At 43.0% G+C, this 21,867-nt stretch overlaps 1 protein-coding gene and 1 non-coding gene across 2 annotated transcripts in view; one reads left to right on the top strand and one right to left on the bottom strand.

Annotated features, from left to right (window-relative positions):
* Positions 1–21,867, top strand: part of FAT3 (FAT atypical cadherin 3) — an 817,465-nt gene that overhangs the window by 214,603 nt on the left and 580,995 nt on the right. The window lies entirely within an intron of this gene.
* On the bottom strand, positions 15,158–15,266 carry LOC114110186 (U6 spliceosomal RNA). Its single transcript, XR_003586514.1, has one exon. It is a non-coding gene; the product is annotated as a U6 spliceosomal RNA (small nuclear RNA).

Genomic DNA, 21,867 nt, shown 5'->3' with positions numbered 1-21,867 from the left:
GAGGATGAGATGGCTGGATGGGATCATGGACTCGATAGACGTGAGTTCGAGTGAACTCCAGGAGTTGGTAATGGACAGGGAGGCCTGGCGTGCTGCAATTCATGGGGTCACCAAGAGTCAGACATGACTGAGTGACTGAACTCAACTCAACTGAACTGAAAAGAAAAGAATAGGTGAGTTTTTAAGTAAGTCAATAAAACTTCCAAAACCGAAATGTAAAGAGAAAAAAGAGTGGGAGAAAAAGACAAACACAACCTCCAAGAAGGGTGCGATAGTATAAATGATACAATGTTTCTTTTATGAGCAGCAGAAGAGACAAACAATAGGGCAGAAGAAATATTTGAAATAATGATGGTTGAGAATGTTCCAAAATTAATGACAGACACAAACCAAGAGATCCAGGTAGCTCAGAGACTACCAAGCAGGATAAATACCATGTAATCAACTAACCAATCAACCAGACAAATACCAAAAGCCCACACCTATACATGTCATATTCAAACTGTAGGAAACCGCCACAAAGAGAAGACCTTAAAGGGGGTTGGGAAGAGCGGGGTGAGCATAAAACAGTAGAATCAGAAATCAGAACTCTTTCCCTCTCTTCCCGCTTCCACCCAGCCTTCCCCGCACCACCAAGATACTGACCCATAGTCTTACATCAAGCTTACCTAACTTGCAAGTAGTACATAATCTCTATTCTATTCAAAGTCTTCTAGGAACTGTTAAAAAGTGGGACTGGGGAGTGAAGCCGATGGCACACTTTGTTTTATAAGGCTAACATTTTTACCAAAACTGGGTAAACCTAAGGAAGAGAAGCATGGGCAACTCTCACTTGCAAATATAAATGTGAAAATCCCAAATAAATTATTAGCAACTGAACCCAGCAGTGTAACCCACAAAAATACGTTATGTCTAAGAAGTGTTTCTCCTAGGAGACAGTGCAACACTAAGCTATCTGTCAACTAAAAAAACTGGTTAACAGATTAAAGGGGTTAGTTAAGTAATTTGCTCAGTCATATAGCTATTGATGGGTGAGTAAGATGCCTCATTCAGAGCCTAAGCTGCCCATCCACTCTTCTGCTTCTGAGCAAAGACTAAGAGTTGATGAGAGTGGAGGGAAAAAGAACGCCTTAATGACAACAAGTAGAAACGGACTGTGATAGCCGAGCAGGATGTCGCATTACAGCAGTCCCCTACTGGGGTTCTTGCGTCTTCTCTGCTTTACCCAATCTTCTAAGTCCCCACCCTCACTGTCTTCTTAAATTGTTCTGCTTCTAGGTTTCTCATTGACTATCTGGGTTTCCTTTAGCCACTCCCACTCCTGCTTATTCCGTGAAAACGCGGGCTGCCTTTTGGAACACAGGCTCCCAGAGGAAGCGCACTGAATGCCATTCGTTGCAGCATGTGATTGTGGATGTTACAGACCAGGAGAACAGTAGATGCTTAGGGATGGAAGCTGGGGATGATATCGAAGATGGCAAAATAAAGGAGTTAGATTTGAACTAGACCTTCAAATTCGGGGTTGCCATTTTCAGAGGTAGAGCAGATCTGTAAGAATGTTCTTGTCCATTATTAAAGGTTTAGAGATGGGAAGGTGTGGGTCCACGTAGGTCAGTCTGCTGCAGTGAGAAGAGAGTTTGCATTAAGGAGTGGTGGAAGATAAGGATGGGAAATATCGGTAATGGATTTTATCCTATAAAGACAAACAGCTCATGGTTTTGGAACTTTTATCTATGAATTTATTCATTTGGTTTTCACGTAGCAAATTGTTTTTGTCTGGTTGCTAAGTGTTGTCCTAATCTTCGCAACCCCATGGGCTGCAGCATGACAGGCTTCCCTGTCCTCACTGCTCCCCAGGGTTTGCTCAGGTTCATGTTCATTGAGTCGTGATGTTATCTAACCATCTCATCAAGCATCGATTCTATATTAATCTCTCTGCCATTATTCCAGAGTACAAGGGTTAAAAGGATGCAACTCATGCTTTCAAGGAGCTTTCCAACTGAAAAGACAGATGTGTCTGTAACTGAAACGCTCTGCAACAGGTGCTGTCCTGGTGGACTGTATTGACTGGGGATGGGAGGCGCAGAGCGGGGAGTGATTAATTTCGTCAGGCAGAAGAAAGAATAGCAAAGAATGGGAAGAATGTCATCCTAGGTAAACTATCCTGGATGGCTAGAATAAACAATCCACCTTTGTCAGGTCCTCAGCCCTGTTCCTCAGTGAGCTCTGGTGGATTTGGAGGTCTTCCCTCTGCATTTGGTCCCAGCTTGATCCCGCTGTGTGGGGGGCGTGGCCTCCGAGCCCAGCGTGGCCAGTGGGTGAGGCTGCCTTACTGGCAGTTGTCCTAAAACATCTCTTATTTACTACTGCTTCCTGTGTTCTCATGGCCATTTCTTCCCAAGCAGAACTCTCCTGTTTGACAGATCCTTCACTTCCAAGTGTTGAGGTTGCTTCTGTTTTCCCCAAGTTTACATATATCATTCTGATCGCGCAGGATTCCTTCCTAATGCCTTCCCGTGGTGCTTCAGAGAAGCAAAATGATCTTGAGGTACATCCGGGGGTGGTATGTGACATTCACGGCAGCAGAGCCTCTCAAACCCTGTTTAAAAGAGGTCGTATTATTTGGGAGGAACTTTCTCTGTATCATGATCTCATCCAGTCTTTTTTTGAGTGGTATCAAAGGATGGGCTTCCTGGGTGGTGCTAGTGGTAAAGAAGCAAGCTGCCATGCAGGAGACATGATACTCAAGTTCCATCCCTGGGTTGGGAAGATCCCTGGAGGAGGGCATGGCAACCCACTCCAGTATTCTTGCCTGGAGAATTCCACGGACTGAGGATCCTGGCCGGCTGCAGTCCACAAGGTTGCAAAGAGTTCCCACAGACACACGCACGCAAAGGATGGCATGAGAATGAGGCTCCCATTTATTTATACATTGACATCTTTGAACTAATTGGAGAAATTTTCAAAAAAGTATGCATTTAGTGGGGTAGAGAAAGTAGGAAATGGGAGTGGCCACAAATTTTCTATGCTTAGGCAGTTTGCAAATATTTAAAATTTTCTATGACTCTGCAAAATCAGTTTGAGCTTTTCCTATTTCATGGCTTAGTTAAAGTCATGAAAACCTTGACTCTTTTAGGATGTAATCTTGAAACTTTAAATATGACTTGTTATTGTAAAAGTGGTTCAAAAAAAGCTTCATGCTTTGGTTCATGCATACATGTTGCTTGATTTATTTACGGCTTCTGATATATCCTACCCAGGCACCACTGAGAGCTCAATTTCCTCCTTTTCGTGTGGCAACAGCAGAATTTTTAAAAGGCCTCTCTTTTACCATTTAAGCCATACCTTCTATGACTCTGTCTTAATGTTTCTATGGAGATCGTCTTGTTCTTTGAGACACTGTTTCAGGAGTTAGTAATCTAGAGAACAAGAGCTATTTTATTTCTTATTCCTTGTGTTACCCCAGTCCCTGATAAAACCATATTTTAGTAGCAGTTTAAACACTTCCTTTCTAATTGTATATTTAGCACATAAGGGATCCTTAAAAATTCTTTTGTAGCTAATTGTTCCCTTTCTTAAATAAATACCTTAGTGCTTCCTAAATTAGAGTAACCAAGGGAACAGCATCTGATTTCCCCAAACATAATCTGATTTCTTTGCTTTATGCACATGATTAATTTGCTGGCAGGAAAGCTGTACAGACTGCACGGACTTCTAGAAATTTTTCCAAAGGGAAAGATAACTTATGTGGAGTCTTTCCAGTCATGGGCTCCGTGAGCCTGGCCTGGAGGGGCACTAATTTCAGTCCCTTTCCAGGAACCAGGAACAGCACATCCTAGTAGCTCCCAGTGGGCAAATTCCAGGTGCCTCTGGGTCCCTGGCACCCAAAGTTGCCGAAGTGGATTAGACAGACACATCCTTCTAGGAAACAATAGATTCTCCAGATCTGTGCCCTTTTCCCGACCAGCCGACGAATCTACCCTACAGACCCAGGAGAGGCCTCTGTTTCTTCATGACATTGTCAAGTTAATGACTGAAGAAATTTTCCCTTACTATCTTAGAAGGCTTGACCTCTGGAGATAATTAGAGAAAGAGACCCTGGAAGACTGAACTTTTCTGAAGATGACAATTATTCTACCTGCCAGAGACCTGCCTCAAGGGAAGTCTCTCTGTTCAGGCTTAAACCAGATGATTTTATTTGCTAGGAAAATTAGTTAGGAGGTACTGCAAGAGAGTAAAAGGGGCAGAGTAGGTTTAAGAGAGAAAGATAGGGAGATGGAGATTGACTTGTAACACGAAAAGGATTCTTTTTGAAAAAATGTGTTTATTTGTTCATTGGATGATGGAACAAATACTAAGGGTTGGGTGCTGTTGAGGAGTTGAGGATGCAGAGGTGAAGAGAAAGGCAGGCATGTGCTCTAGAGCTTCTCAGAATGATGCTCACGTGCTATTACTTCATCGTGCTCAGTTGTGTCCGACTCTCTGCGACTCCGTGGACTGTAGCCCGCCAGATTCCTCCGTCCATGGGATTTTCCAGGCAAGAATACTGGAGGGCATTGCCATTTCCTTCTCCACTATTACTTCAGTGGTCTCCCAAATACCCAGAACACTGCCTAGTACATAATAGGTACTTGATAAATAGTTGTTGAGGGAAAGCATGAGTAAATAGTAAGAGTGAGTTTCTCTGCTGACAGTAAAGTGTTACCTTCTGAGTTTTCAGTAGTCAGTACCTTGGCTTCTGTTCATGCTTGTAGTGTAGTTTGCCTGCAAAACCCTGGGTTGATTTGAGAGGAAATGCCCTTGATTACAGACATATAACTAGTCACGACTGATCAGATTGAAATCGAATGTAGACCCTTAATTTAATGAGGAGAGAAAAAATTACCCAAACAAGAGCATGTGTAATTATGCTAAATTTCATGACTTCAGGGTCATAAATGGATTTTTCTTGATGTTCATCTGACACGAATTAATTCCAGTTGTGGCTGACTGTGAAGCAACGGCTTGTCGGGTCCTTTATAATAAGAGGGCATTAATTCCTGTTAAATTATGATGAGCCTCCTGCAGAATCATCTGTTTCATTCATATGGATGTAGCTAATAAGGAGACAATGAAAGTCCAAGGGGATCAGAAGGAGGCTTCTGCTGTAGAAATTGAGGGGGAATGAACCTTTGCATCCCATGAGGCAACATGGCAAGGAAGAGCTTTAAACCAAGTGTCTTAGCCAGTTCCAGCTGCTGTAACAATATTCCACAGACTGGGGGCCTTAAAGAACAGAAATTTATTATCTCAGAACCCTGGAGGCTGGGAAGTCCAAGATCAAGGTTCAGGCAGGCTTCAGTCTCTGCTGAGCGCTCTTTTCCTGGCATGTTTGATGGCCCTGTCCTCGTGTGCATCTTCCCTCTGAGTGCTCACCGAGAAAGATGGAAAGAGGATGCGATGGCAGGGGCCACGGGGGTGGAGAGACGGCTCGCTCACGTCTCACCTTCTAAGGACACCAGCCCTGTCGGATCCAGGCGCGGTGCTCATCACCTCATTGTGTCCTGATTACCTCCTGCAAGGCCCTGTCTCCAGTACATATGCTCTGGTGGGTTGGAGCTTCAACCTGTGACTTTGGGGACACAGCTGAGCCCAGGCCAGTGGGGCAGCTTGCATTGCTTCCTCTGCTTAGCTGTATCCACCCTGGCTGGCTGCTTAGGTTCTCTGAGTCCAATTCTCCTAACTCCATGTGCCAGGGGAGCAAGAATCACAGCCTGAGTCGAGAGATTGAGTTGGATCTGTCAGTAGCTGAGAGATGTTGTCCAGGACAGGGTGTGTAGGGGGCACTCGCCAGAGGCCAGCCCTCCCCTGCCCTTACCACTGTGTCCACTGGGACTGCCTGCTTCTCTCCCTGACCAGGCTGGGCTCCAGGGTCATAGGCACACTTTTGGTGTGGATGCCCCTTTTGGTAATCAGTGGATCATATTCTAGGGGGGCAGAAAAATCTTCAGAAGCAAGGATTCAATGCAGAACGTGTGACAACCGGAATAAGTGGTGATGTTGAGAAGATGAGAGGATTAGCGAATACATTAACACCAGTGGAAACTGTGGAATCGTGAGGCTCAGGAAGGCATTTTTAATGACTTGAGTAAATGAGAGAGTGACTTTCATTCCATTCTTCCAAATTATGGGATTAGGCTAAGGCCTTTCTTTGATGAAAAAATAAAATGGAATCATTTTCAGCAGGACTCCATCTTAAAAGTATGCCCATCTTTAAATATTTTTCTTTAATAATCCTGTCAACTGTTAATGAATTAAACATTATATATAAAAGTGTTGTTTTTATTTCCTGCTCTGCAAATAAGTCTCCTGAGAAAAGAGTCCCTGTCTTTTTTGGGCTTTCTTCTTGTTGTATTTGAAATTAAATTCCTCTAGCCAAGTGTTACATATAATTGTTATTCCTGATTTTAACACCAATGTTAATAAATATCACCCTAGTATATTCACTTTCTTTATTAACCTGATTTAATGAAATTTTCATATATATATATATGGGGACACACAGTTGAGCCCAGAGCCGTGAGATACATATATATATGGACTTCCCAGTTGGCACTAGTGGTAAAAAAAACTGCCTGCCAATGCAGGAGACGTGAGATGCAGGTTCAATCCCTAGGTTGGGAAGATCCCCTAGAGGAGGACATGGCAACCCACTCCAGTATTCTTGCCTGGAAAACCCCATAAGAGAGAAGCGTGGCAGGCTTCAGTCCATAGGTCACAACGAGTCAACATGACTGAAACAGCTTAGCACGTCTGCAGGCATTCACACACACACACACACACACACACACACACACACATTTATAAACACAAATCTTACAGCCCGAAACTTGATATTCTTAAAGAGATAAGCATATTTTCCCCTTCCTTTCTTTGTACTGAATAAAATCCATCTAGTGTTATGCCAGCTGCATTCCAGTACCTTTGCAGATTTTCGTTAAACATGCTGTTTGTGCCTGCGTATTAAGCCCTCTAATGAGCTAATATCAGTCCTCTGCTGTAGTTTATCAGTGGCATTTCCTCAGCTCAGCACATACATCTTCTTTCATTCATTCAGCCTGTGGAGTAGTTGTCAGTTGGTACTATTTAGTGTGACAGGTGGAAGGAAAATAAGCTGTGCTTGAAAGTGCTGTCAAATTATTATCAATTTTTGGTCCCAGTCCTTGTATTTGATATTCAAAAGAAACCCATTATTTTAGGGCATTAAGTGCACAATTAGATCAGTTCCATGAGATAATGACCATATTTCACGGTTACGAGCTGGTGTGCCTGCAGACCAGCACATGCAGCTCAGAGTCACTTCTTGCTGTGGTTCTTCATTGGAGTGGACTCGTATTTTTAATTTTCTTTTGTGTTTTGCCCATCTCAGACAGTGTTCTGTGCTGGCAGTTGGGATGATAGACCTTGAATTTCCCTAAATGAAGTTGAGTGGAATGGGCATCCGTTTTTGACTGCTAAATTGTGCTATTGCATTGGTTTATCTCCTCAGTGGTAAGAAGTAATGAAGAGCATGCATTCTAGGAAAAGAAAAAAGGCATGGAAGGAGCAAGGGTCAAGATACAGGGAATAAAAGCATGTGCAAGTTTTAGACTGTTTTTACCTGAGGACCTTTTTTAGGATTATGAGTCTTATCTGCTCTGTGTAAGGTGCTCTGCGGATTTTTGTTTGTTTGTTGTCATCAGATGTACTGCGGCTTAGAGATTCCAGAAATCCTTTTTACTGTGTTCTGTTCTGGCTTATTCACCTACATGCTAATTGCTTTTTGTGGCCATTTAAAAGTTCACTGTAGTAGAAAGTTTTGTAGTGTATGTGTGTGTGTGTGTATGTGTGTGAATAGTCACTGGGACTAGTTTAAGGGAAGAGTGGAACTTTAACCATGCTGTTGAGACATCTGAGAGATTATGATATGATGACCCAGTTGCTGGGCATATAGTCTTAGAAACACCTTTGTTGAATCAATTGAGTTAACTTGAAGCCTAAGAGGCATATCCTCACTTTTTCCTTGGGGGGGGGGGGTCCATAGTTTTACTGTTGTGTAAATTCTTATGTCATTTGTTTTGCATTTAATTCTTAGTAAGTAAGCGCGATAGCTGATGGGCAGGAGGGGGAGTTTAGTGAGTAACTTTCCAGATCAGCTTCTGACCTGCACTTCAGCTGCAACCAGCATGATTTCAGACACGCCAGGTCCTCATTTGCTCATTGACCTCCCTGCCCTTCCTGCCAGAACCAAGCAAAATAAACAATAAATTAAAAATACGGCTCCTTTCCTGCCTTTTCCTTGGAATATAGTCTTGGGGACATAAGCCAAAACTCAGAGGGAAAATAAACCTTATCAGAAGGAAATTTTCATATATCACACTAGATATTTTTCTTGATATTGAATGTTAGATACAGTTGGTATATGTGACAATTTCATGTGCATAGATTGGAAGCTCTTAACGCTGTGGAGTCACTTAAGCAAAGAAACAGGAAAAAATAATACACGAGAAATGACGCTAGGAAAACCTCTAGGCAAGTTACAAAGTCAGAATGATACACTTTTTAAACAAATTTGTTCAACTATAGTGGATTTACAACATTGTATTAGCTTCAGGTTTATAGCTTCAGATTTTTTTCCATTATAGGTTATTGCAGGATATTGAATATATTTCCGTCTGCTATACAATAAATCCATGTTGCTTATCTGTCTTATATATAGTAGTGTGTATAGGTTAATTCCATCTCCTGATTTATCCTTCCTCCTCCCCCTTCTTCTTGCATAGCCATAACTTTGTTTTCTGTGGCTGTGGGTTTGTTTCTGTTTCATAAGCTGATTTGTATTATGTTTTTAGGTTCCATATCTAAGTGATACCATATAATATTTGGCTTTCTCTTCCTGACTTAGTTCACTTATATGAGAATTTCTAGGTCCATCCATGTTGCTGCCAATGGCATTATTTCATAGAATGACCCACTTTTAAGGGAATGGTGAAGGATGGTATTACTTACCGCGTGCATGCTGTTCACATTGTGCTAGGTACTGTAGAAAGTTCAAAGTTGAATCAGACCAAAGTTTAATAGAAAACTGCATTAGCTGCCATGTGTGCATGTGCTAAGTTGTATCCGACTCTTTGTGACCCTACAGCTTTAGCCTGCCAGGCTCTTCTGTCCATGGGATTCTCCAGGCAAGAACGCTGGAGTGGGTTGCCATACCCTCCTCCAGGGGATCTTCCTGACCCAGGGATCAACCCAGGGATTGAACCCACATCTCTTATGTCTCCTGTGTCGGTACACGGACGGTACCACTAGTGCTGCGTTGTATGAGGACAGTGACAGTTGCCCAGAGAAGCAGATGCATTTTTATGAGACCTGAAGTAGGGAGAGACTAACTGCATCCAGGTCATTGATTCTGGAAGTGTGTCTTCTGATCTGCCGCTTGTTGGACGTGCAGTTTCACTGGCCCCCTCTGAACCTATTCTGGGGGTGGGGCCCAGGAATCAGCATTTTAATGACCCCTCCAGGTGTTACTGATGCTTGCTATAATTTGAGAAATATTCTGTGTATAAAGAGAGACTCAGGGTTTCGTGGGGGAGGTGGTATTTAAATTTGGCAAGAGGAGCAGACCGAACGTGAGTAGGCACTACAGGAAGGCAAAATTTGCAAAGTCTTCAAGCCACCATCTATTTTAGTGCCTCCAACTCTTCGAATGAAAGATTTATTTTATACTTAATCTATATTCGTCGTGCTTTTCCATAAGGCTGTTTCCTCTGTTTTCATTCTCAGTGGAATTGTGAATCATGGTGATCATATTTTGTATAGCAGCCTTTGCTATATTTCAAGGAGAATATTAAGTTCCCCACTGCCTTTTCTTCACCAGGCTAATTAATCCTTGTTCGTCAGCCTTTTCTCCTACCTTCCAGCCCTTTTATCATTTTCATTGCTCTTGTCTGGGCTTTCCTCAAATTTTCCATATTTCTCCAAAGTTACAAAGACCCAGATTATACCTGGTGCTGGTTGAGTCTCTGCCTCAGCAGGCAAAGTGGATGAATATCTTGAGTCCCACATATTATTTTTTCTTTGTGAGAATTTACCTACAGAAATAAGAGAGTGTGGGGCAGGGTTTTCACACACTGTCTTTGGGTTCCTGGGGAACTTGGGATTGATTACGTGGAATCTTAGCTCCATGTATATCCTGGCCTTTGTCTGCAGACTCAATAGCAATTGTAATTTCTATATATGAATAAAAATGCATTTCTTTTTTTCCTAACTTATTTAAGTATAATTCAGTTTGTTCAGGTGCTCAGCTGTGTCTGACTCTTTGCGACCCCATGGACTGCAGCACACCAGGCTTCCCTGCCATCACCAACTCCCAGAGCTTACTCAAACTCATGTGATTAGCAAAGTTCAAAAAAATATTGTTTTTAACTTCTTATGCTATCATAACAAAGTAAAAGTTGAACTCCCACAATGTGAACCTATGCAGTTTTTAATGTCAGCAAAGACGCCCTTCTGGGTTTGAAAACACATTTATTGGGGCAAAAGTCCAGACATTCAACCCAGTGGCCTGTCTTCCTCAGTACAATGGGAACAGAAGGATCCATCTTGCATGGTATCAGCATAGGCCATGCGACAATCAAGTGGTTAGTGTGTGTAAGAGAACACAGGCGGCGATTAACAGATGACAGTTATTATTTCTGTGGACTGTCTCTGGTATCTCGTATGTGCCTTTAAGCCACCCCGATCATTTGCTCTTCCTTCTAGGCCTAGAATGCTGAGATCATGTCCGTCAGTGGTGCCACATGTTTGTCCATCTGAACCTCTGTTCTTATCTCTCTCTCCTGTTTAAGTTTCTGTGGGTAGGGGACAAGGAAAGACCCGTTATGGAGAGATCCTCAGTCTGAGTTGGGCTTCCCTGTGCTGTATCTTGCTACAAGAGGCCCCTTCACACGCGATTGGAGGTCTAGAATTTCAGCACTTCCTACTTGAACTAAAAGCAATAAAAGAGGAAATAGTGTGGGTGGGTTTGCTGAATAGCAACAAGTTGAAAATTTAAGACACTTTTCTGTATGGTCATTTGAGTTTTCACCAAGAACATTATTTCCATATATGTTGACAGGCAGGAGAGGAAAATTTCTGACCCATGAGTCTGTAAAGCGTTGAAGACTAAATAAATGTTCTTAGCAGAGCTGAGATGAAGGTGTGGCCAGTCTCAGCGGAGCCTTTCATAGAGGAGAGGGTGTTTTCACAGCCCAGGCTCACTGGAACTCTGAGACCTATGTGTATTATCTTGGTGATGTTGGCATAGAGTGTCCTTTCATTTGCTGCTGTAGGAACAGGGGACGCCACACCTGCCTTCTCCGTCTGCTTTGCATGTTATACAAGGAGGTCTGAGAGGGCTCTTGGACACATGCTTCTTTGAGGGGTCACTGCTCAGTGAGTAATGCTCAGTTCTCATAATTTATTCTTGTGCTTCATGCTGGGATACCATCTACTATCTTTCTCATCTATTCTTCTTCTATCCTTAGCCTTTGTTTTGAGTTATTTTGCTTATATGAAAATCCCTTATCTAGAAACAGGGCTTCCCAGGTGGTGCTGATGGTACAGAATCTGCCTGCCAATGCAGGAGACCTAAGAGACGCAGGTTCAGCCCTTGGGTGGGAAAGATCCCTTGGAGGAGGGCATGGCAACTCACTCCAGTATTCTTGCCTGGAGAATCCAGTGGACAGAGCGGCCTGGTGGGCTGCAGTCCATGAGGTTGCAAAGAGTTGGACACGACTGAAGTGACTTAGCATGCACATATAAAAACAAGGTGGCAGAGATCATCGCCCCCAGGCCCTTAAGTCTTACGCAGGGCACTAGGAGCTACGATGAAATCAAGACCTCCCCCAAATCTAGTGAACAAGTGAGAGTCTGCTGTTTTCTGAGCAAAGCAGAAAAATGTGTCCTGGGTTGGTGTTCCGGCCAATATAGAATACTTGATGTTGATTAGAAAGGTAGACCCCTTAGGTGATTTCTCTGGCACATGTGGTTTTCCATTGCAAAATAAACTGTAGTTGCGTTCATCGAATTTTAATTTTAGCCTGTTTTTTCTTATTTTGCCTTTTTAAAGCATTGCATCGGTTTTGTATTTCTTCACTATCTCTTCGCCTACAAGAAGTACAGCACACGGGCTTAGATGGCACTCTTTCTTGGAGGCATATTTGACACAGCTGCATATAGTAACAGCATAATTTTCTCAGCAGGAGAGCTCCGCGTACTACTCTCTTGCAACTGGGCTTTACAAAAATCTAAAGAATACACTTACTTGGATAAATGCGGCTTGTGTTTTAATATTTTCGCAGTGACATCTTTGATTCTGAACATTCCCATTTGAAAAAATATGTGAAACTTTCTTTTCCCGATGTGCGAGGGGAAAAATGGATCCTCTGGCCAATTTCAGCATGGAGAACCACGGTGCTTGTTTAAGTTGTTCTCTTTGTAAAAGTATAAGCCTAGAATAATCCTGTCATTTCCCAATTCTGAAATATGTTTTCATCTGATCTAATTTATTCAGCAATGAGTGCTGACTGCGTTCCAAAGATTGATCAGCCTCTCAGTTTGTTACTTGCCTTGGGTACTGCATTCCTGGGTGTTTGTGTGTTCTTGGCGTGTCTGAATCAGGATGGGCATAGAATCAGAAGCCCTGGAGTGGGAACAGATGCCCTAGGCCCTTAGCTAATCTGTCCTGCATCACTAGAATAGCAGAATTATATTTTATTCCCCTTGTGCTAGCCACAGTTTCCGAAGAGTAGAGAATCGCTGGAGCAAACTTAGTCCACACTTCCTACATCCACAGCTGTGGTTTAGGAAGATGCTGCCTTGTCATGGTTGCACAAAAGAACATCTAGTGTCAGAGAGGAACAAAACTACCGCTAGGTGCAAGGCAGGTGGTTCAAAGCATCTGAAGTCTAGGACTGACTTTGGGAGTTTCCCTGGTACCATTGGCTTTGCAAGATCGAAATGACCCTCTGAAATATAGTTTGTTATAACCTCCACCACTTCGCCTTTAATTTTAAAAAGGGTTATTTGTGTTTCGCTGCACTGGGTCCTCGCTGCAGCACGTGGGCTTTCTCTGGTTGCGGTGCTCAGGCTGCTCACCGCAGCGACTTCTCCTGTTGCAAAGCATAGACTCTAGGGCACGCAGGCTTCAGTATTTGCAGGGTGTGGGCTCAGTCATTGTGGTTCCCGGGCTCTGGAGCACAGACTCAAAGAGCACATAAGCTTAGTTGCCCCAAGGCATGTGGAATCTTCCCCGGGCCGGGAATCGAACCTGTGTGCCCTGCATTGGCAGGCAGATTCTCAACTGCTGAACCACGGGGGATGTCCGCGCCTTTACCACTTGAAAGGCGAGAAGCAGTGTGAATAATCATGTGGGTCAATGTATTCGTCTTCCAGTATAAGATTTTTTTTTTCTTTGCTGTCTTTTAAACAAACCACTGTCCCACAGTCAGAACTCCTTAAAACCTGTTTAACTTTTCATGTTAACATTAATGATAATTAATTTCTATGACCCTTGAATTAGTTTATTTTACATTTTTCTTTCTTTGGGAAAATGAACATGCTGTTTTGTTAAGTGTGTGTAAGAAACCACTGGCAGAGCCACCTGAATCAGATATCTCTAAGCTTCATCAGTGCTTTATCCAGTACAGGACATTGACTTGGCTCGTTACATAAACAGCTTGCATGGTTGCCACCAGACCCTTGAAAGTAATTAGCATTTTAGCAACCTACCCCAGAAGCTGCCTGATAGACGAGGTGTCCGTGAGGCGCGAGATCACCTGCGAGGCACTGTTGTTGAACGGGTCCCGGTTCAGAGGCCAGCACACAGAAACTGGTGAGATGCTTCCTCAGGGCTCCTCCACATCCTTCACAGGCACAGATCTGTCCGCATCCTGCTGAGAAAGATGGACGTGTCTGACCTTTGGTGGAAGCAGAGAGTGGGCAGGACAAATGCTGGAGGTTAGGCAGCGGCCAGGGAAATTTGGCCAAGGCAGCATGGATGGGTGCCTTAGATAAAACCAACCATGCAGAATGATCCTGGAGATGGAGCAAGGGAATAGAGGATAAAAAGGCTATTGAGACAATCATTTGATTAATTTCCCTTTCCAAGTTTAGAAATGAATTCCTAGTCATCATTGCTTTCGTACAACCTGCTCTTTTGATAGTTCTTACGAAATGGTGGTGATTTTGTGGTTGAGTTGAGTTGAGTTCCTACTTTAAGACTGTTAACCTATTATGAAGGTCATTTCTAAGTCACAGCTATGGGGAACAGTTTGCTGTCAGCTGATAACAGGCTTGTGTTTCTCATTAGATAATTAAACCCATTCCACGGACTTGATTTTGAATGGTCCACTCTCAAATTCAGCATTCAGTTCAGTTCAGTCGCTCAGTCGTGTCTGACTCTTCAGCATTAAAATACATGTATTGGATACCACTTAGATAACTTTGCTGGATTCTGGAAATAGCAAAATGAAAAGAATGGACTGTGCTCTTCTGTAAGACATCATATGGAAGACAGATGTGTAAACCAATAGCTACCAAGGGGTGTGATGGGTGAATGTAGCCACGGAAATGCTGAGGTAGAAGCTGAGCATGAAAGAGGTCATTACCCACTTTGCAGGAGGAATGTGTGACTCAGAGAAGACTTCAGAAAGGGAATGGTACCTGAATCATGTTATCAGGAGAGAAATTTACCAGAAAAGGAAAAGACATGATGGAGAACATACTGGACAGAGCCACACAGCGTGAACAGAGTTGCATAGATGGGAATTTTTATATAATTTAGTCTTTTTTCTTTTAAATTTATCTCTATTGAATTGTAGTTGGATTATAGTGCTGTGTTGAACTGCTGCTGTTGAGCAAATTGACTCAGTTATATATATATGTTTGTATGTGTGTATATATGTATGTATGTATGTATGTATATATATATATATATATAGTCTTTTCAATTATGGTTTATCACAGAATATTGACTATAGTTCTCCTGTGTTATCCTGTGGGACCTCGTTCATCCATTCTATATATAATAGTTTGCATCTGCTAATCCCACACTCCCACTCTTACTGTCTACCACCGCCTCCCTCTTGGCAGTCACTAGAAAAATATGTAATGCTTCATGAATTTGCATGTCATCCTTGTTCAGGGGCCATGCTAATCTTCTCTGTATCGTTCCAGTTTTTTAGTGTATGTGCTGCCAAAGCAAACACAGTTTTAAACCAGTCTGGATGGGAAAGAATTGACTTATAAAATCTAAAAAAAATAAAATTGAGAAAAAAAAAAAAAGAGCCCAACTAAAGTAACAGATTCTGGCTCTATTAATAATGGCATACAGTATCACTGGTGATCCCTGTGGATATTTAAGCCATAGATGTTCTTAAATTTAGGTGAGAACCATCTTCCTTAAGTTTAGGAGAGGAAATAGTAGTAGTAGGTTTAGAAGCTGCTTTCCCCTTAAAGCGGCAGGCGCCCCGTGTGTGCCTGTTGAGTGGGTGCGCGGGGGCTCTGAGGTGAGAGTTCTAGCCTCCTTTCTGCAGTCACCGAGGGGGGGGGGGTCACCTCGGGTGCGTCACTTAATGGAGTCTCTCATCTTGATCAAAATTAGCTGTTTGTGTGTCTCTCTAAATTCTCCTTCCAACTCTGATCTCACTACCTATCAAAAGACCTTGTAATCTATTTTGACACATGAAGAATAATTCACCTGTCTCAACAGTTGCCTCATACTGGAAAACTGTATTCCATATACTATTCCATATCTTTTAGATTACTTAGTAAAATGTATTTTATGTAGTGAGAACCTCATACCCTGAAGAAGCCATTTACTAGGCTAGAGAAGCAATTACTTTAAAAATGATATTTAGGGGCTTCCCTGGTGGCTCAGTGATAAAGACTCTGCCTACCAATGCAGGAGACTTGGGTTTGGTCCCTGATCCAGGAAGATCCCACGTGCCTCGGAGCAGCTAAGCCTGCATGCCACGACAATTAAGCCTGTGCGCGGGAGCCCGGGAGCTGCAACCGCTGAAGGCCCTGAGCCCCAGAGCCTGCTCTCCACAAGAGAAGCTACTGCCCTACGGAGCCCGCGCCGTGACTGGAGAGAAGCCCAGGCAGCATCAGAGAGCTGGCACAGCCACCGACAGATTACCTTAAAATGATATTTAGGAATAACTATAACAGTAACCAGCTTTGGTGAAAGAGTTACACAAGCTTCCTCTCTCCCCAGCAGAGAACACAAACTTGTCTGTTATGACACCACCAAGCATCTCTCCGACTTGGTGTCTTGTAATTTGGTCGCCCTCCGCATGCGACGGGGTGTGTCACATCATCAGAAGGCGCCATACACCATGGCAAAGATGAAGCTTTGAGCAGCATCTGCCTCTTTGTGCCTATGGCTTACCAACCCTGCTGCCCTGGGGAGCATTCCAGCCAAGAGGGCTCATCCCCCCCTGCAGTAACAGATGCGTAATGTAGTCTGCTTAGGGAGTGTGTTCGGGTTCTTTTCTGAATCAAAATTCCGTTTGTTTGTTTGTTTCTATTGACATAACTTTGCTGGGAATTGCCTTTGTGGTATGTGTTACTAACAGAGCTGGAACCACCGCACAGAGTGCTTTCAGTCTTTGCAAAACATAGGTGTGCCTGTTACAGCTTTTAGGAAATCACTCGGCTTGGAGAAGAAAACATTTGTTAATATTTGGACCTCCTGGCCAAACATCATTCTAGTTTTCCGAAATTATCAGCAAAACAAAGGAGTGTTCAGAGAAGGCTCTGGCCTCTCCCTGGCCCCCTCCCCATGAGACTTCTGACTTACATTCACCAAATCTGAAAGCCCTTTAGTGCAGGCTTCCTGCTCCCCTCCCCCAGTCCATATTCTATATTAAATTATTAGCGTTCTCTATATAAACTCCCTGGGAAACCAGAACCCTTATTATGACTTCTGGATTTCATTTTCCTTACATAAGCATTTAATGGTAAAACAGCTTTCATGAACACTTAACATTTCAGTTCCTGTAAATGTTCTTAAATTTCACAGTAGTATGCTATGTTCGTTTCCATGTAGCATTCTTAAAAGTGGCTTAAGGCAGCGAGTGGTCCTCAACCGTTTTGGCACCAGGGATTATCTTTGCAGAAGACAGTTTTTCCAAGGACCAGGGGTGGGATGGTTTCAGGAAGATTGAAGTGCGTTACATTTATTGTGTACTTTATTTCTATTATTATTATATCAGCCCCACTTCAGATTAGACCCCAGAAGTTGGGACCTCTGGTTTCAGGGGCTTGCACATCGCTAAGTCAAGCTGACTTCCAGGAAAACCTTGTATAGGTTGCAGGTGACGGATGTTTATATTGACCTACAAAGATCCAAGAAGTTCATGGGGCCCTATTTTGTGTTAATCCCACCACAAAGTGTGCCTGAAGCAGAGAGTTTGGGGCTTTAAAAAGCTGAAGATCCCCATGAAGATTAATAATAAGATATAAAGCAGACATAGGAAGATTGTATGACATTTCTTTCAGACCTTGGATTTCTTTAATCCCTAGGTGTGTTGGGTTAGTGCTTATCTTCATGAATGGATTACCAAGGTGAATTTCACTCTCTGCCTTTCTAATGCCTTATTTTTATGACTGCTGTTACTGTTGTATACTTGTTCATCCCAATTGTGTACACGTCACTAAACCAAGGCCCCTGACTAGTCTTAAATGAGATAAATAAGAGTCTGGAGCCACCAATTCAATTCCAGGTATGCTCTTTTTAATTTGTGTGAAGACTTTATGCCATCCTTCCTGCCAAAAGATAGAATCACAGTTGACTCAAGGGATAACTTGCCATCTTTCAAGGGTAACCTCATAGAGACTTTAAAGAATTGGGGGAACTTGTGTAATCCAAAAAGATTGTTTCCTTGAGGATGTCCAAGGCAGAAAAACATGGAAAGCTCACTTAGATTTTAAGCTCATTTTTATTTCTTTAGTTATTGTCAGAGCAGTGGTCAGCAAAGCCCAACCTGTAGGCTGGCTGCCTGATTTTGTTGGTTTTAAAGAATCTATCATTTATATTTATTTGGAGGATAATTGCTTTACAATATTGTGTTGATTTCTGCCATACATCAACACGAATCAGCCACAGGTAAACATAGGTCTGTTCCCTCTTGAGAGGGATGCCTGGGATGGGAGGAGAGGGGGAGATTCTGATTTTGTTCAGTTTTAATGGGACACAGCTTTTACCACACAAGGCAGAGTTGAATAGCTGCCACAGAAACCTTCTGAATCACAAAACTTAAAATACGTACTCTCTGACTCTTTACAGAGAAAGTTTGCAGAACCCTGCCTTAGGATATTATTGATGCTTAATATTTATAAGGACAATTTAATTAATAATTATAGATTGTAAAAGGAAGAGTCTTAGATTAACATACACACACTGCTGCTGCTAAGTCTCTTCAGTCGTGTCTGACTCTGTGCGACCCAATAGACGGCAGCCCACCAGGCTCCCCCGTCCCTGGGATTCTCCAGGCCAAGCACACTGGAGTGGGTTGCCATTTCCTTCTCCAATACACACACTAGTATATAAAATAGATAGCCAACAAGAACCTACCATATAACACAGTGAACTATACTTAGTATCTTATAAGAACCTGTAAGGGAAAAGAATCTGAAAAAGAATAGGTGTATTTGTGTGTATTGGAGAAGGAAATGGCCACCCACTCCAGTCGCCAGTATTCTTGCCTGGAGAGTCCCACGCGCAGAGGAGCCTGGCAGGCTGCGTGCATGGCATTACCAGAGTCAGATGCGACCGAGTGACCAAACCTCCACAACCAGCAGCACTGCATGCACGTGTAACTCACTCGCTTTGCTGTGTATCTGGAACGAACACCACGTTGTAAATCCCCTATGTCTCTTTTCTTTCTTTTTTAAAAACTGCTTAGTTATTTGTTTGGCTGTGCTGAGTCTTGGCTGTAGCGCGCGAGATCTTCAGTATTTAGCTGTGGCATGAGGGGTCTTTAGGTTGCAGCCTGCTGAACCTCAGTTGGGGCATGCAAACTCTTAGTTGTAACATGCGGGCTCTAGCTTGCTGACCAGAGATCGAACCCAGGCCCCCTACATTGGACCGCAGAGACTTAGCCACTGGAACACCAGGGAATTCCCCCAAATCAACTGTATTTCACTTAAAAAAAAGGAAATGGTCTTCTCAGTAAGTCCATGCATTACGATTTCTGCTTTCCCCAAAGTGAACATTTTTTGATGCTCATAAAAGATGCAGTGGGAAAAAGCTGAACCAAGATTGCCCATGGATGGCTTCACTCAGCCTTAGTTCATGGAGATATTCTGGAGCCTCCATTCTCATTTTCCACCCAGTTTCACAGTGAGTGGGATTTCACATCTGAGTTCTGGTCCCAAAGGATTCAACAGTTCCAGAAGTCAAGGTTAGAGTAAGTGGTGATCAGCCTCTCAATTCCAATGGGGCTTGGAGGACAGAGAGAATACCCATCATAACCAAATCTATAATAATAATTTAAATTCTACAAATTCCAGGACTCTAGCAGCTTGATTTGGGAAATCTTTCCTGTCTTTTTTTTAAAAACAAGGGGAAAATACACAAACAGATTAAAGTGCACTTAGAAACCAGCTGGCTTGTTTTTCACCTCCCAAAGGAGTACTTGACTCCCTGTTACACTGTTTTCCCTTTTTATCAAATTGCTAAGAAACAGTAACTCAATTGATTTAAATGATTTCTATCACACATAGCCTTTAAGACAAGCAGTCGGTTTATTATGCTCAGTCATAACGGTGGTATTTTACTTCTATGAATTGTATTTTCAGCAGCACTCATAAAATACCCTGTTTGACTTCGTTTATTAACTTTCTCATTTTTCCATTAACTGATGTTTTTCTGTCTCAGATAATTTGCCTGCCCATTGATATTGCATAACTCAATGGAAATATATCTTTCAAAAGAATGAACAGATCATTCTTTGAGGCTTAGATAAGATGATTTTATCTCAATATATCACGAAGAATAATGCTTTGGTTTTTGTTTTAGTCAAATTTCACATTTAATGTTGTAATCTGAATATCACTTTGAATTTAATTACATTAATTTTGTGGCTTGCTATTTAGTAGTTTCTTATTGCTGAGAGCCTAGATATTAAAAAAAATCATTTTCTACTTTTTAGATAAGAAGATATTCAATTTTAATTTATTCGGCTCTTGTCTGCAAAATTAATTAGAAAAGATGCCTGGTTTTGTATTAGTAAGTTTCAGTTTGGTGTTTTATTCTCTGTTGAGTCCCTTGCAGTCTGTTGCTGAAGCCATCTAGGCCTTCATAAGGCATTTGCATTATTTTTTTTTTAGCTTCCTCCTGTTTTATTGGCAAGTGACCATGTGTATGGTAATTGAACAATTGTCTGCTTACTTGGGTTTATGGAATTTACATCAGCAAGTGCTAGGGATCTTAAATTTTGCTCTCCAAACAGACTTGAAGAGGACGCTTTCTGAAACACTGTCATTTGGTTAAAAATGTATTTGCATTTAATTGAGTGACAGTCACTCTGAAAACACTGAAGCTGCGTGTCCCTTTCCGCTCGGCCTCTCCTTGTGCCTTTGTAATTGCAGAGACTGGAGCCTGAAGCAGCTCTCCAGTCCCGCGGGGATGCGCGGTGGCCCGGGAGAGGGGACGGCTGCGGACCGGGTCCCGGGGAGCCTGCAGTCAGCCTGCTAGGCCTTCTCACGCGGCCCATTGCCTCTGCTGCCCACCAAGTGCTGGTTTTCCTTCCTGTCTGACAGCTGCAGATCCTGAAACTGAGATGGGGAGGTGGCCTTTGTCGGGTCCCCCAGCCAGTGCGGCAGAATAGAGCTTCGAGCTGTGCCTGTGGCTCGATCACTTTGTGATGCACCTTCCTGTCCCCTTGTCCTTGGCCTTTCTTGTCATGTGTGATTGACTCTCCATCAAGAGCACCTCATCTCTGCCCTGGCTGCGTCCCAGTGGTGTGTCCCCCTCTGTCCCCACCCGCTCAGTCCTGAACCGCCGGTGCCCTGCCCCCCTCACCTGACACTTCCGGTCCATTCCCGCCCGTCTCTGCCCTGTGCTTCCCTGACCCCCCTCACTTCTTCAGCTCCCCAGGGCAGCCTTAGTTTTTTGTTCTAATTCTGTGACCAGTGCCGCTGGTGATATGATAGGGATTGCACTGAGTCTGTAGATTGCCTTGGGAAGCATAGTGACTATGACAGTGCTCATTCTTGCAATCCAAGAACACCATACAGCTTTCCACATGTGTGGCCTTCAGCTTCTTTCATCAGTGTCTTATAGTGTTTGGAATACAGGTTTTTTTGCCTCCTGAGGTGGATTTATTCCTAGGTATTTTATCCTTTTTGACAAGATGCCAAATGGGATTGTTTCCCTAATTTCTCATTCTGGTATTTTGTTGTCAATGTATAGAAATGCAACAGATTTCCGTATATTAATTTTGTATCCAGCAACTTTACCGAATTCATCAATGAGCTCTAGTGGTTTTCTGGTAGCAGTTTTAGGGTTTTCTATGTATATAGCATCATGTCATCTGCAAACAGTGGCAGTTTTAAGAGGAAGGGATACAATCTTTGATAAGGAGAAACTTGGTAGGGTGCCTGGGGCTGGGGAGAAGAATACTTGACCAGAGGCTATGGCGAGATGCTAGGACCAGGGTGCATGTGTGGATGAGTGTGTTAGCAGCGGCCGTGGAAAGGTGTGCAGTGAAGGAGACAAAAGGCCTAAAGAACTCTGAAGATGGGCCAAGGAGCCTCGCATACAGACATGCAGTTATGGCTGCTGAAAGCTGCTGGGACTTG

This window comes from Ovis aries, chromosome 21 (genome assembly GCF_016772045.2).
Source record: "Ovis aries strain OAR_USU_Benz2616 breed Rambouillet chromosome 21, ARS-UI_Ramb_v3.0, whole genome shotgun sequence".
NCBI classification, from domain to species: domain Eukaryota; kingdom Metazoa; phylum Chordata; class Mammalia; order Artiodactyla; family Bovidae; genus Ovis; species Ovis aries.
The sequence above is the reverse complement of the archived record's forward strand: the minus strand, read 5'-3'. Positions and strand labels throughout refer to the sequence as shown.